At 31.5% G+C, this 17,412-nt stretch overlaps 1 long non-coding RNA gene across 6 annotated transcripts; it reads right to left on the bottom strand.

Moving 5' to 3' along the window:
• Nucleotides 1-211: 211 nt before the first annotated feature.
• Nucleotides 212-11,840, bottom strand: LOC124837400 (uncharacterized). Of its 6 annotated transcripts, XR_015779979.1 has the most exons (6): nt 11,628-11,840; nt 11,059-11,184; nt 10,581-10,784; nt 1,026-1,118; nt 900-930; nt 212-808 (listed from the first exon to the last, which is right to left on the bottom strand). It is a non-coding gene; the product is annotated as an uncharacterized LOC124837400 (long non-coding RNA). The 6 variants fall into 6 exon arrangements; XR_015779975.1 differs by having other exon boundaries at nt 900-1,118; XR_015779977.1 differs by having other exon boundaries at nt 212-930.
• Nucleotides 11,841-17,412: the final 5,572 nt, after the last annotated feature.

The raw sequence follows: 17,412 nt of genomic DNA, 5'->3' as shown, positions 1-17,412 counted from the left end.
TTAATACTTAGAGTTGTCGACTATGACTCGATATCTCCTTTGTTGTGCCAATGTTTTTCCTTGTATGTCTTTTAGATGAACATTTCTTGTGAGATTTATTCATGTTACACTCTAGTAAATTGGATCTTCGTTTTGAAAACCACATTTGTGATCTTACATTACAAAATTTAGTAACTTAGATCTTTTGAGTGTCAGGTTTGTGATCTTTACATTACAAAAAATAAATATGAATAAAAAATATATCAAAAGGAAACAAGTAGATATAATTGTTCAACTATACTATGTTTTTAACTTCATGACATTCTAAGCTTACCTCTAAAGAGAATTTGTCACACCAAGTTGATCGGCGGGGCTACTTTTAGACTTGTAGCATTGCAAGTTCTTGCTTCTTTTGGGTTTGCCTTCAGAGTAATGATGGTCGAATGTCCTCGCCCAGAATTTTATTGCCCCGTGTGAATCAAATCGATGCCATATGAGATTTCAACATTACCATCACTTCTCAAGATGTTACTGACAATCGTTCACGGCCAAGCCGAGCTTCAAGGAAAGGATCATGTGGAAGGTAGATTAATGTTTTAAGATCCATGTTGTCCCATTAAAGAACAATATGGACCGCGAAAAATGAGTAAAGACTCGCTAATCAAAGAACCTAATACTATGCTTCAATAGATCTTGCAGGAAATTCCTCTTCAAGCAACTTTGGAGGCCAATTTCTGAAACCAGGGCTCAGAAATGATGATTCACATTATGTCATTAAGTGCCTTGTCAAGAAGGGTCGTACAGAAAATATCAATGGCGATTCCAATCCCTAAAACAATTTACTACTTAGGTAACAATGCTCATGAAAAGCAAACTCTACATGATAAAATGTACAAAAAGAAAAAAGTTCAAGACAATACCCATTCCCAGTGCTGAGAAGTCGACCGGTACCTCAGAAAAAAAAAATGAAGCAAAAAATCAAATAAAATTCGAATCCAAAATGTTCACAAAAAATTAACAAAAACCATAACTGAAAAAATGAATACCTTGGCTACATTAACGTAAAAGAAGAGAGGCTTTCTAGTTTGGGACTCCTTTAAGTTTCAATGATGTTGTTCACTCCCTGGTGGTGTGCCTGACTAAGAAAATAGTTATTTATATTATAAAAGATAAAATTAGAATATGAATTATGTAACAAAAGAGAAAATTCCTCAAATATAAATATAAATATATTTTTAATGAGAATAAGTTTCATTAACATACATAAGATTGCTTTTTAGATAGTTACATGAATTCAGTGTTCCGTTTTCTTCCACCTAAAATTCTTAGGTCTAATTTGGTATTACCTTTTTCTTCTTAACAGTGAAAGGATTCAGCGGCTATTTAATTTTGAAATGTTTTATATATATTATTATATTGATTTTTATTAGATTAATTTATTTTGATTTTTATATTTATTTTAAATTGAAGTAAAATTTTCATATTTAATTTATTTTTGATATAAGAAATTAAAATAAATATACCTAATCAAGTTATAGAACCAAAATATTTGTGAAGATATGTTTAAGAAAAACTTCCGGTGGTGAAAATAATATGATCTGGTGCAATTTATGTGATTTTTCATTTAAATGATTTTACACTGGAATAAGAATTTATTTGTTAAAAATTATGGAAAAATGAGTTAGAATTGGTCTAAATGTGACTCCGTTAAAACTGGTTGAGTTTAAAAAATTAGATAATGAAGCAAACATTGAAAGCAGAAAATTAAAGGAAAAAAAATAGTCGTTTGTACTCTTCAAACATTTCCATTACTTCCCTAACTGAACGACCAAAACCTCGAGATGTTCGCATCCTGCCGGACTATTCATGGGCTTTGGGTTTGAGCTTACGAAGGTACACTATTTCAAAAGTCAGCTGCTTACGAAGGTACAATATTTCAAAACAATGGATTTAGTATACAAAAAATCTCAGAGAGTAGAAAAATGCCTATCCCTAGCACATGCCTTCATTTGTCATTAATTTTTGCCTGGCTTTCCTTCTCACGGTCTTTTGGCATTAATTCGGCACTAAGTGTGTGAATACATAACCATAGACTTTGTTTCATCTGAATCAAAGATCCAGTTAACATCATTGTACTCTTCTAGTACAACGAGAAATCAACTATATTCAATACATAATTCATTTAACCTCTTAAGTATCTCATAAGTCTTGCAAGTGCGTCCCTATGTTTCTGATATGGACATTGAGTGTACTCACTCAGTCTACCTATTGCATATGCAATATCAGATCAGAAAAGCTCATCAAATGTCATAAGCTCCAAATTATCTGGACATATTAAGGCATAATGATAGATTCTCTTCTATTTTACATTCATTTAAAGTTAGCATCATACGGGGTTCTCACTTGTTTGAATTCATAATACTCAAACTTCTTAAAAAGTTTCTCAATGTAGTATTCTTAGGATAGTAAAATATTATCTCCATTCTTTATAATTCTAACACCGAAAATTACATTAACTTTACCCATGTCTTTCATTTTAAATTTTGATCCTATAAAAAATTTAGTTCTAGTGACAATCTCATTGCTTGTACCAAAGATTAACATGTATTACCACTTTCAGATTTAGAGTACACATATATATTAGCATCATTAAGTGAAAAATCATCACAAAACAACACATTATCAACTTTTTCATGTCATTGTTTTGGTGTATGTTTCAACCCATTCAAAGATTTTAAAAGTTTGCATACTTTATTCTTTTGACCAGATACAACACACCCTTTAGGTTGAGTCATAAATTTTCTCCTCTGAATCACCATTCAAAAAAGCAGTTTTAACATTCATTTGTGTATCTCTAGCTTATGGATAATTGTTAAGGCTAACAACACTTGAATAGAAGAAACCTAGTCACAGGGGCAAAGGTATCAAAATAAACTGTTTGGTTTTTGAGTAAATCCTTTTGCTACTAATCTTGCCTAATATTTCTCTATAGATCCATGAGGGTTATACTTTTTTAATATCCTAGTCTAGTATGTCACATGTCATATGAGTCAACAATAAGTAGAAGAACAAGATTCATTAATATTTTTGGAAACATTGAGTACAAAGAGACCTCAATCACAATATCATTTCCCTAAAAAAATATTATTTTTTGTCATTACAATCTTGTCAGATTCAAAAGACACTTTAACCCCCACTTTTTCCAATAGTGTTATAGAGATTAAATCAACTTTGATTTATGGCATATGTAGCACATCACTCAAGGCTAAAGTCTTTCTAGATGTGAGCTTTAGAAAAACTTTCCGTTTTTCCCAGAACAAGAGTTGTCTTGGAATCACTGAAATAAACATGCTCTTCTCCATCCTCTACACTAGTGTAGGAGGTAAAGACACTTCTATTTGCACATATATGCTTGGTAGCACCAGAATCTACCACCCACTTGCTCACATTGTCATCAAATTTACTTGTGAAACGACTGCAACAATAGTGTCATCTCCTTCGACTATATTTTTCCTAGGAGGATTGTCGTTTCTTGTTCTATACCTAAATTGTAGTGCATGATGGCCCGACTTTCCACATGCGAAGCAATTCTGGGAGTAGGTTTGACTTCTACCATATTTACTTTTGTAGACAAAGCTTTGGCTCTTATAGTAGCACACTCTTTCATATTGGTATCTTCAATAATTATATGAGTGATGAGTTTTGGAAGCGACATCTACTTGTGTCTTCGTTTCAGTTGTTGTTTGTAATTAGTCTAGGATGACGACAATTTCTCGATCAAAAGTTTTGAAACAAACTCATCGAATAGAAGAATGTTATTTGCTTTGATATCTTCAAGCAACATGTGGTACTCATTTATATAAGACTTTATGTCTTTATCTTCAATCATCTCTTAGTGATAGTAGTTCCCTATGACGAATCTTTGTCTAACGACATTTTCAACCGTGTATTTGAGATTCAACGAATCTCAAATGTCTTTCGCTTCCTTATAGGAAGGATACACATCGAATAAATCATTAGTAAGTAAAGCATGTTGGCATACCTTGTTCGCATGAGTCCAATCTTCAATTTTTTTTTTGAATTTGAAGGGAAACTAAAGTCAAGTTTTGGAGATGAAAAAGAAATAACAACTCCAAACATGTCTAAAAGGATAGACACACGTTCTTGCTAATGCTGGAGGTTCTATCTAGTGAATACCTTAATTTTCGACACATGTAGGAATGCTTTCACAAATATCGCCTATGTTTTTGAAATAATGTTTTAATTATCAGGGATTAGATTGTTGATGTTAGTCACAAGTCCTTAGAATTGTTGTAAAATGTTGACAATAATCACAAACAATAATTTATTGAGGTGTGTAAATCCACTATCATAAGGATTTATACGCATTATGTTGCACAAGATCCCTAGGATACAACAAGAACTTCTCAAATATTTCGAGAATATCATAACAAGTAAAACTCTTTTTAAAAGAGTAAAGAATACTCATAATATTATAAAAGAAAATATAAGATAGATAAGAGAATGAGAGAGAAGAAAAGATAGTGTGAAAATATGTTTTCAGAGGCGAACATAAACCTCTATTTATAGATGTTGGAAATGGATAAAAAAACCACGGTCCATTAAGAAAAATCACAACAGATTCAAGATACCCATCATGGTTCACGGGTGAATCCCATGACTTGGGGGAGGTGAACGTTGTGAGCTATGGAAACTAGACACAGATCTAGCGACTAAAGTCTCCAAACGACATGTGAAAGAAAAATTAGATAAACATGGCTTCCGATCCTTGCGGTTGAAGCTCACCAAACTGAAGACCGATATTTGCGACAACCATCTCAAAGTTGAAGCTAAAAGGAATTACTTATATAGGGTTCCTTATTTAAGAAAGAAAGCATAGCTATCTTTTGTGATACTATGTATTCCAACATAAATATGTTCTAACAATTGTATTGCAAAACCAACTTTCCAAAAGCAACCGATGGACGTTGCATGATGAACGACTCTCTCCCACGGTCATTCTCACAAGTCGCAAGGATTAGGATTGGATTCCAACAACTTGGTTTGGTGACTCCTTTCTCACTAGTCGCAGTTTTGGATCCTCCTGCTCTTTTGGGTCTTAAGCTTTTCTCTTGTACTCAACAAACTCTATAAATAGAGATTGGGCCTTCACCATTTGACACAAGGAAAAATTCTTGACAAGCTCTCTCTCACTCAACATTCTTTCACTTTCTCGTTTCTTCTTTCTCACTTCCTTATTTATTATATTTCCCTTTATAATATTTTGGATATTCTTACTCTTCCAAGAGATTACTTACTAGTTTTGTATCTTCGAGATTTTCAAGAAGTTCATGTTGTATCCTAGGAGACTTACGCAACACACCGCGGATATGTTTATTAAGGATAATGATCTACACGCTTCAGGAAGTTTTGTTTATGAATATTGTCAACATATTACAACAATCTTAAGGACTTTGACTAACATCAATAACTCAATCCTGGAGAATCAGAACACTGCTTCCGAAACTCAGACGGTCTTCGCGAAACCGTTCCTGGATGTCTCAAAAATTGAAGTCTTCTCTGGTCAAAATTTCCGGTACTGGCTGTGTCAACCCCTTTATACATGTACGAAACCTCCTTTACTCATTCATGCAAACAAGGTATGCCAACATACTATACTTAGTGCACTCTTTAATGATTTGTTCAATGTGTATTGTTCCTATATGGAGGCGAAAGACATTTAGGATTCATTAATTCTCAAATATATTGTTGAAGATGTTGTCAGACAAAGGTTCATTATTGAGAATTACTATCGCTAGGAAATTATTGAAGATAAGGACATAAAGTCTAAAATCAATGACTACCACAATCTGCTCGAAGATATCAAAGCAGAGAACGTTCTTCTACCAAATGAATTTGTTTCAGAACTTACGATCAAGAAATTGTCACCTACCTAGACTGATTACAAGCAACAACTGAAACACAAACACAAGCATATGTCACTTTTGAAACTTATCACACACATAATTATTGAAGATACCTACAAAAAAGAGTGTGTTACTACAAGGGTCAAAGCCTTGTCTACAAAAGCAAACATGGTAGAAGACATACCTACTCCAAAAAGGTACCAACACAAAATTAATCACAGTAGGAAAAATAATTTTCAAAATCTCGTCCCAACGGATCTAACCACACCTCTAAGAACAAAGGAAATTGCTTCGTATGGAAAAGTCGGGCCATCATGAACCACACTATAGGTGTAGAGCAAGAAACGACAATCCTTCTAGGGCAAATACAGAGATTACATTTTTGTTGCAGTCATTTCTCAAGTAAATTTGATGAATAATGTGAGCAAATGGACGGTAGACTTCGGTGCTACCAAGCATATTTGTGTAAACAAAAATGCATTTACCTCTTACACTAGTGTAGGGGATGGAGAAAAACATGTCTACCTCGATGATTCCAAGACCATTCATGTTCTAGGAAAAAAGAAAGTTCTTCTAAAGCTCACATCTGGGAAGACTCTAGCCTTGGGTGATGTGCCATCAATCAAAGTTAATCTAATTTTTGTAGCATTACTAGGAAAAGTGAGGGTTAAACTGTCATTCGAGTCTAACAAGATTGTAATGATAAAAAATAATGTTTTTATGAGGAAGGAATATTGTAATCAAGGTCTCTTTGTACTCAACATTTATGAGAATATTAATAAATATTCTTCTTTTGTTTATATTGTTGATTCATATGATATGTGACATGCTAGATTAGGACATGTGAATTCTTCCTATGTTATGAAATTACAATGACTAAGTTTAATTAATATGAATGATAAAAAGAGTAGTAAATGTGATATATATGAAGAGTCTAAAATAACCAAAAAAACATGTTATCCTATCAAACTGGATTGTTAGGACTAATTTATATTGATCTAGCTGATTTAAAACAAACTATGTCTAGAGGCAATAAAAATTGTTTTGTAACTTTTATAGATGATTATTCTAGATACATTAAAGTGTATTTAATCAAACATAAAGATGAAACATTTTGTGTTTCTATCCTATAAAGCAAAAGTAGAAAATCAACTAAATAAGAAAATTAAGAGGATTAGATCAGATAGAGGTGGTAAATATGTACATTTAATGACTTTAATGTTAAAGAATGTATTATCCATGAAGTAACCCCACCATATTCACCTGAGTCTAATGGAGTAGCCGAGAGAAAGAATATAACTCTTTGGGGAGAAATCACAGACAAAATTGATGTTGGATACCTCAGCTGGAGGTAACATCAAGAACAAGACTCCAGATGAAGCTTATGAGTTGATAGAAAATATGGCTGTCAATGATAATGAGATGCATAATGAAAGAGCTCAATTTCAACTGAAAGGAGTTCTACAATTACAATCTCAAGATGCTCTGTTAGCTCAGAACAAAATAATGACTCAACAATTGGAGACTCTGATGAAGAAAATCTCGCAACTGCCTCAAGAATTGGAGAATGTTTCTCAAGTTCAACATTAACTTTGTGAGCTATGTGGTGGAGATCATATCAATGGACAATGTGTCATGCAAGTTATTACCCAAGAAGAAGTCAACTTTATGGGTAATCAAGGCCACCCAGGTAACTACAACCAAGGGTGGGTTTTTCCCTTATGACTAGGATTTCCTTTATATGAGTGTTGTTAACCTTAGTAGTTATCCATAAGCTAGTGATACACCAAATGGATGTTAAAACAGCTTTTTTGAATGGTGATTTAGTGAAGAAAATTTATATGACTCAACCTGAAAGGTGTGTTAGGATATTTATCCTATTTTATCATCATTATATTGTGTTAAGGGTTAAGCTATTTATCATGATTATATTGTGTCAAGGGTTACTCTATTTATCATGATTATATTATGTTTAGAGTTACCCTATTTATCATGTACTCTTATATCAATTTATTCTTATAAATAGAAGATTATGAGAAGGTTCAATCAAACCCTCTAAAATTATTTTAGAGTTTAATTCTCAAGTTGGTATCAGAGCGGGTCGATCCCGTCCTGGTTTCTATCTCGTAGCATCTGTCCGGCGCCATAGTCCACCGCCGCCCGTCGCCGGTCGCCACCGGCCACTATCGACTGTCGTCCGTTGTATTGTTATGTGATGAAACAAGCACAAAAACAATGACATGAAAAATTTAATAATGTATTGCTATGTGATGAATTTTCACCTAGTCATGTTGATAAATGTGTGCATTCTAAATCTAAAAATGATGATCGTGTCATTATATGCTTATATGTGGATGACATGTTAATTTTTGATACATGCAATGAAATTGTCGCTAAAACTAAATTGTTTCTACGATCGAACTTTAAAATGAAAGACATGGATGGAGCCAATGTAATTTTAGGTGCTAAAATCACAAGGAATGAAGATAGTATATTACTATCCCAAGAATAATGCATTAAGAAACTTCTTAAGAGGTTTGGTTATTATGACTTCAAATCTATAAGTACCTCTTATGATGCTAACTTTAAATTAATGATAAATATAGGAGAATATATATCTCAGCCTCAGTATGCCCAGATAATCTCAGCCACATTGGTGTCAATACATTGTGTCAATCGGCAATAACTATAGCTAAAAACAAAAATTACAACGAAAATAATAGACGTATACAATTAAGACATAATTTGGGGTTATAGCTATAGTTGTAGCTATAGTGATGCTAATTGGATCTCTGATTCATATCAGACAAAATCCACTAGTGGTTATGCATTCACACTTGGGGGTGGTGCGATTACATGGAGATTCATCAGGCAAACATTTGTTGCGAGATCAATAATCGAATCTAAGTTTTTCGCTCTTAACGTGGCTAGTAGTGAGACTGAGTGGTTGAAAACCTTCTTAACGAACATTTCACTAGGAATGAAATCAACCCCATTGGTGTCAATACATTGTGCCAATCGGCAATAACTATAGCTAAAAACAAGAATTACAATGGAAAGAATAGAGGTATACAATTAAGACACAATTTGGTGAAACAACTGCTAAAAAGTGGAACTATTTTCATTGATTATGTGAAGTCATAAGGGAATCTAACAGATCCTTTAACAAAACTCTTGGAAAGAAATATGTTCTTAAAAACATCGAGGAGAAAAAGACTTAAGCAACTAACAAACAAACAAGTTATGGTAACCAACCTTAGTGATTAGAGATCCCATGAATAAGGTTCATATGGATAAAAAAAAGTCACTTATTAGTTCTGATAGCACTAAATTGATTTAATCAATTATGTCCATTCCTATGGCGTGTATGAAAGTGCTAGAGATTGCATTATTGAGAGGTTAGACTTTGTAATTGAAATTCTATGTGGCGAAAGAATTTTAGTTTAAACAAAGTTTTTTTTTTATTTTCATATCCTTTACAGGTGGTGTATGATTTGCATTATACAATTGATGAAATCATCTATATGAGTGTCAAGTTGGGTTGCTTGAATAAGATTTTGGCATGATCTCTAAAGCACTCATGAATATGTGGCACGTACATGACCTAGTAAGTGAATCATAACGAGCAAAGATTGTGGTAATGTATTGTGATTGATAAACATTTAACACACTCAAGTGTCTTTGGTTCATATAACTTGCTATACCAACTACATTGCGTGTTAAATTTCTCGATCTAGGACTGGTTCATATACCAACTCTGATGCACTATTATATCTTATGAAACCTAGGAAATTTATTCTCTATATCTTTCGTTTTGTTTCTTTTGCGATATGTGGGGGATTGTTATAATAATTGTATTGCAAAACCAACTTTTTGAAAGCAACGGGTGGACGTTGCGCGATGAACAACTCTCTCCCAAGGTCATTCTCACCGGTCGCAAGGATCAGGATTGGATTCCACAAATTCGTTTGTTGACGCCTTTCTCACCAGCTGCAATTTCTGGATTCTCCCGCTCTTTTAGGTCTTGGGCTTTTCTCTTGTACTCTCCAAACTCTATAAATAGAGTGTGTGCCTTCACCATTTGACGAAGGAAAAATTCCTGACAAGCTCTCTCTCACTCAGCATTCTTCCACTCTTTCTTTTCTTCTCTCTCACTTCCTTATTTATTATATCTTCCTTTATAATATTCTGAGTATTCTTACTCTTCCAAAAATAGATTACTTGCTAGTTCTATATCCTCAAGATTTTCAAAAGGTTCCTACTGTATTTTGAGGGATTAATATAACACACCACAAATAAATATAACACACCACAAATAAATCTTTAAAGACAGTAATCTACACACCTCAAGAAATTTTTTTCATAAATATTGTCAACATATATTGCATCAAAATCAACCAAGCAAACGTCAATAAAGCAAATGAGCATCATCTCATTACACGGTAACCAAGAAGCCATTACTGAAACAATGCAATAAATGAAAGATATTAGATGTTATTGAATATTGAAAAGATATCCACGGGAAAAGATATGCTTAACTTTTCAAAAATTGTTCTTCTATATCTAGTTATCTAGATTTTAGAGTTTGGGTGGCCATGGGTAGCCAAATTGATGTTTCTCCTGCAATTAAATCAAGATCAAACTAATGTAAACAATGCTTAGGTTTGACAATACCTCAATTAACTGCAGTTGTACCATAACTGCAGATAAGTTGTCCTTGTGTTTTTCAGCAGCCTTCTTCAACTCTTCTATATTAATGTTTCCCTTGGCATCAGTTCAAGGGAGACAATTTTCATTCCACACATTGCAGCGCTTGCACCTTGTACCATATGCCCAGACAAGTATAATGCAAACATTGCTGTAATGGTCACCTCTTGCCTACAGTTTCCAATGGCCAAAAAGAAGTATATAAGAACCATCACAGGTATTTAAGAACATTTATTGGATATGATAATGTAGGGAAATCATTGCATCTCTTTTAAATACTTAGCAATAGAAAATGACATAACTAAGATTATGTACAATTTGGTTGAAATGAAAATACAATGTTACATTCAATAGTAATCACATAAATACTTATATCCTAAGAGTAAATCAGAATAACCATAAATTTCCTAATAAATTATCATAATAATCCAAGTATGGTCCATACCAGATGATATGCACGGATAACCATAAGTCCAACATATTCTCCAGCAGCACCAACATTCGGTTGCAAGGAGAAGGAGTCAAACCCCGTGATGGTACAGAACAAGTCACCAAAATTGTTGAACATTTCCTGACATCAAAATTGCTTGTTCAGACAGGAAAAACAATATTTATCTTTCTCTATGTTCCATGCAGAAAAATTGCATACAATCACAAAATCTAGCAAATGAAACAGATAAAATATAAATACAGAAAAAAAAAACAAAATATGAGTTGAAAAGGCCAATGTAAAAATCTTATTAAAGTAGAATTGTATTAGTATAATACCAGGTTATTGGAAAACAATAAGTTTGGTACCATATCCACCATTGAAGAGATAACTTTAAATTATAAATATGTACATAGCATCATAAGATACCCAAATTAATGTGTTGTTATGTCCAGCATAATAAAATTTAGCATAGGAAAACCCTAATCCAATCCAATATAATCAAATATATATCACATAAAGATACAACATTCTAACGTAGACAATAGAGATTTCAAAAAAGAGCCGTAGAAGAGAAACGAAACCTTGACTCTCGTGTTGCAAACAATGCTACTAACAAGAATCCTCCGCTCTAGTCAATGGACAAAACATGTGGCCAATGACAAGAAAGAGGAACCGAATTGAGAGAAAGGGAGAAGGCATGATAGACAGAGATGGTAGTGACGAAGAGGCGGAGGGTGCAGAGAAGGAGGCGGTGGCTGTGGGGATGAGAGTGACAACAGAGTAAAAGGTGAGACGAAACGACAATTGGGATTTGAAAGCATATAGTGATTAGAGATTTATAAATACAAAATTTTATGCAGTATAATAATTTTTAATTAAAAGAATAGTAGCGATTAAAATTTTCTATAAAAAATTAATATTTTTTATGGCAGTTTACTTTAAGTCCTAAAAATAAACCACTACAAATTAACAAACATTTTATAGTATAATATTACTAATTATTTAAAAATATTTTTTTATAAAACAATTTATAGATACTTCTTGCAAAATATAATTATAAAAAAATTTCATGAATCTTTTTTTACCAAAAACATTTTAAAATAAAATTCCTATGTAGGTTTTATAGATAAAATTTTGCAGAAAAAAATTGCAGGTGATAGATGTAAATTAACATATAAAAATAGCTCGAGAGATAATAAACAGTAAAACAAATAATTAATCATTTGATTTTAAATATAACTAATGAAGATAATTTTAATATTTTTTATAGCATTTAAATGCGAAACTAATCTATTGTGTTCGTTAAATGTTATTCATTATTTAAAAAATTATCTAATAAATATAATTCATAAATTAAAAAGTTATCAATTTATATAGCAGTAAAATATATTTTCATAATTTACTATAATATTAATAGTTAGAAACGATAAAAATAGTCAATCCAACTGATTTTGATCTATCGAAAACGGGTCAGATTGGATAATTCGATTGGATGTTGCGGGTTGAGTGAAGCAACCTGGCTGGTTCTGAGATAGACTGAGCTGCCAATTTTGACATTTTTTATGGGTAATTTTGGGTTTCTTCTTTGTGGGTCAATGATTTTTATTGATTTGTAGTGGAAATAGAATTTTATTAGAACCCAGGGTCACGCATTTCACCAACAATTACCAGCAAATAATCAAAACAAAAGAAGGAAAATGTTGCTATAGTATAACGATCAATAACATTTTTCATCTAACAGCTTCATTACCCAATTACATAAAGCGTTTCATTCTTTACCTTTTCAAGACTTTCAGACTGGATTTCCGATTTCTCTTAAAATATCAAATTTTAAAAATAAAGTTTTAATCGGATTTAATCCCTTAATATATGGTAACAGATTTCGAAATTCATTTAACAAATTTTTTTATTTTAAAAACTAATAAATATTTTATTTAATTTAATAATTTTATATAATTTAATATATTTAAATATATTAAATTAAATTTTATATTATTATTATAATTATTATTTATGTTTTTTTATTTCTATTATTACTACTATTATTTTAATTATTTTTTAAAATTTTATTTTTTTAATATAATTATTATAATAATAAAAATAATACTTTAATAATTATTAAAGTATGAATATATATTAAATAATATCAAAATTTTAAATTAAACAAGATTTTCATTAAATTTTAAATTTAAAAATAAATTTTAAAACAATTTGTTAAACAGATATCCAAATCCATTTAACAAATATTTTTGAAATTTCATTTTTTATTTAAAATAAAATAAATATTTAATTTAATTTAAAATTCTAATATAATTTAATATATTGAAATATATCAAATCAAATTTTATACTATTTGTGACATCTCAAAATATATGACGTGTGTATATTATAAAGACGTCACCATATTATAATAATAGAAAGCAGTTGGAAACATATAGCCGAGTATTAGGATTACAGTCATTTTTAAAATATAGCTTTAGAATTTAAACTTTAACAAAAGAGGTCTAAACTGTAAACTTAAAGAGGAAAAGTATTTCAAAATATCATCAAATGACTAAGGAACCCCTAGGAAGCCTAAATTGGAGCATTGTCGTCTTCCTCCAAAGTTGTCTCCAAAGAAACTTCCTCACCATCTGCTCCCATCCAAGTGGATGATCATCGCAAAAGGAATCATACACAAACAACACAAACAAGCAAGGGTGAGCTAATTATATAAAAAGCATACAATATGACAATATGCATGCAAGAGTTAACTTCAATCAAGCAAGGTAAACACACATCCTAACATGTTGAATACTAGACTTGAGTCGTCAAGACTTTAGAATGATAGTCGAGCTATGACGGGTCTTGCACTCGTGGTGGCTTATGAAACTTGGGTTTCCCCACCCTACCACACTCACGACGTTAGCCCGTTCCGGGCCTTGAGGCATACTGGAAGCCCCCAAGACTGAGCTCCTACTTTCATTCTAAACAAATAAGGGCACCACCATGGATCTTCTCCTTGACGTTCATGGAATTACGTCCATCAACCATACTTTTAAAACCACGTACTTTGAATCACCAATCATACCATTGAATCACTCAAATTTCCACTTTAACAATATACAACATGTTTGAATCCCAACATACAATATAATTTGCTTCAACACATACTTCACACACCATACAACATTCAACTCTAAGTGAAACAATATAAAAGGGAAAGTAGAGAGTAAAACCCTAAACGTTTCGCACAGCGTACCACCCTCACGAGGCGAAACTCGCGTTATTCGCATAGCACACCTACCCAGCTCACCTTGCGAATTAAGTCTAAATAAATGTCAGACTTTGGGTCCCTCGCATAACGCACCCAGGTCGTTCTACGAGAACCCAGACAAAGACCAATCCCCCTAAAACTCTCGCCATGTGCCCCACTCGCCATGCGCCCCACTCGCCTTTCGAATTAAATGGGCAGTGGTTCTAGACCACCACCAGTCACATAGCGACAGGATTCGCTAGGTGAATCCACAAACAGAGGGCAATACCCTCTGGTCATTCGCACAGCGCACCAGCTCGCACAGCGAATGACTCAAACAGTGAGCACCCTCTACAGGGTCTCGCTGTGCGAGACAACTCGCCTAGTGACTCTGCATAGTCTGCAGAACGCCCAATTCTGCAGATTATGCCCCCTTACACCCTCTAGACCAATTCTAGTCCTCTTTCCCATTTTCTAAGTCCTCTAGATCGTGATTATGTCCCAATTAAGCTTGTCTATGTGATTCCTAACATTCCTCTAATGATTTTCAAGTGATCAAAACACACTTCACTCTCTAGAACATTTAAATCAACAACCTAATGACCTAAGATCCATTCTACTATTTTTAACATGTTTTAGACCTTCCTTATGTACTTAACAAGTTGCATTTAACCCATCTAAGTTGCCCAAATTGTCTTATTGTGCTCTAGACCCTAAATGCCCAATTTCAGTACATCACTTCCCTTGAACTAACCTAAACCTTCTACCTAACTGTTGAACCTGTTAACCAAATTGACACTAAGCAGAAATCTCACCCTATTCCCTCCCTACATGTTCTATTTACAGCCCCTTTCGTTCATCCAAAAGGATTCCCAAACAAACCACTACAGTCTCATCAACCACACATCTAAGTTCGTAACATCCAACATGCTTAAAATATAAAATACAATCCAACAACACATTAGTGCAGCAGTCAACATGCATTCATTTACAAAGCAGATTCAAGAAATAATTTCGAGAAAACAATTAGCTCCCCTTACCTTGGTGGTTATAAGCATAATACTACTCAGAATAGTAGCAAAACCCCAACAATGCCTTACACAGCCAACACACAGTAAGACCCTATAATAGGCAGAGAATTAAAAGAGGAAGACTACTAGCTGCATGCAACCAGTAAAGTTGCATGCCCTAGGTTCAAGAGAGATGGAGAAACTTACTTACCCGTCCAAAGCAGAAACTAATCGGATGGATGGGAAGCTCTCAACTCCGTGAACAAAAGAAGACCACCTATTTGACAATGCAACTGTTGAAATTTGTGAATGGGTAGAGAGAAGGTAGAGCAAGAAGAAGAAAAACACAGGTTAGAGATAGAAGGAAAAGTTGGCTATTGAACTCAGATTGGGAAAAGCCCCTTCTAAGGTGATGGTGTCCTTAGTTTTACGGGCCTGACTGCCCCAATCCTAAGGCCCAAAAGCCCTATATTTTTCAGGCCCTTACACTATTGTTTTTCTTTTTATTTTTATTATTTTTGTTCTTTTATTTCTATTATTATTACTTTTATCTTAATTATTTTTATTTTTATATTTATTTTTATAATATTTTTGTTATAATAATAAAAATTATATTTTAATAATTATTAAAATATAAGTATATATTAAATAATAACAAAATTTTAAATTAAATTTGATTATTATTAAATTTTAAATTTTAAACAAAAATTTAAAAAAAATTGTTAAACGCGTTAACGTATATTAATCCGTTTAACAATTTTTTTTTAAAATTTTGTTTTTTATAAAATTTAATAATTATTTATTTTAATTTAATGTTTAAATATAATTTAATATATTTAAATATATTAAATCATATTTTATATTATTATTTTTTTACTTTCATTATTACTACTTTAATTTTAATTATTTTTATCTTTATTATAACTATTATAATAATTTAAATTATATTTTAATAATTATTAAATTATGAATATATATTAAATAATATTAAAATTTTAAATTAAACTAAATTATTATTAAATTTTAAATTTAAAAAAAATAAAACACTTTGATAACACATCGTTAACAAATTTCGGTGAACAATTTTTTTAAAAATTTAGATTTTTATTTAAATTTTAATTCAATTTAATATTTTAATATATTTAAATATATTAAATGATATTTTGTATTATTATTTTTCTATTTATTTTTGTCTTTTTTTTTGCTTTTTTATTATTACTACTTTTAATTTAGTTATTTTAATTTTTATTTGTTTTTTTTAATATAACTATTATAATAATAGAAATTATATTTTAGTAATTATTAAAATATGAATATATATTAAATAATATTAAAATTTTAAATTTAAAAACAAAATTTTAAAAGATTTGTTAAATAGATTTCAAAATCCCCGTTGTAAGGGTTCATAATAACTTTAATAAAAAAAGAGAAGAAAAAAAAAGGAATTTTTGGAAAGATTCAAAAGTCCATAATGAAATCTTATATTGCAGTTGCAGAATGAAACATCCCTTACAAAATTATAGCTTTCACACCTAATAAGAAGGAAAAGAATAATACATGAGAACCTGCGAAAAATAGACAATGAAATCCCTAAATTCGTAAACCCCCAATTTGCAAAATCATCTCAACAAATTATCCCAACCCCCCCAAATTCGCTGATGAAATTCAAGATTAGCAAATGAATAGAATGAAAAAACCAACTTGTTGAAACATGTAATCCAATTCACTCAATTTTAATATGTTGGTGGACTAATCCCATAAGTTGGATCTGATTTCACATCTCTATTAATAGTTTATTAATTAAATAAAAATAAATAAATTACTATGAGAATAGCTGGATATTTTTTCCTTGCCAAATAAAAAATGTTATATTAATTATAAATAAAAAATTTATTTGTTACTTACGAATTAGCGACACACTATTTTCCTAACTAAATAAATTTTAATTTTGTGAAGAAATAACAACAAAATGACTTATCTTTAATCATAGTAAATTAACTTTTAGATAACAAGAAATTAGTGAGAAATATTTTTCTTCACTAATTTTCTCTTCGAATAAACAATTTTGTTGTAGTATTTTTTTCTTTTGAAGTTTAGGAATTTACTTCTTTGGTATTCCAT

The sequence above is a fragment of the Vigna umbellata genome, chromosome 5 (assembly GCF_029865625.1).
Source record: "Vigna umbellata cultivar VRB3 chromosome 5, Vumbellata_1.0, whole genome shotgun sequence".
In the NCBI taxonomy this organism is placed as follows: Eukaryota; Viridiplantae; Streptophyta; class Magnoliopsida; order Fabales; family Fabaceae; genus Vigna; species Vigna umbellata.
Note: the sequence above shows the minus strand (reverse complement) of the source record. Positions and strands in the feature narration are given on the sequence as shown.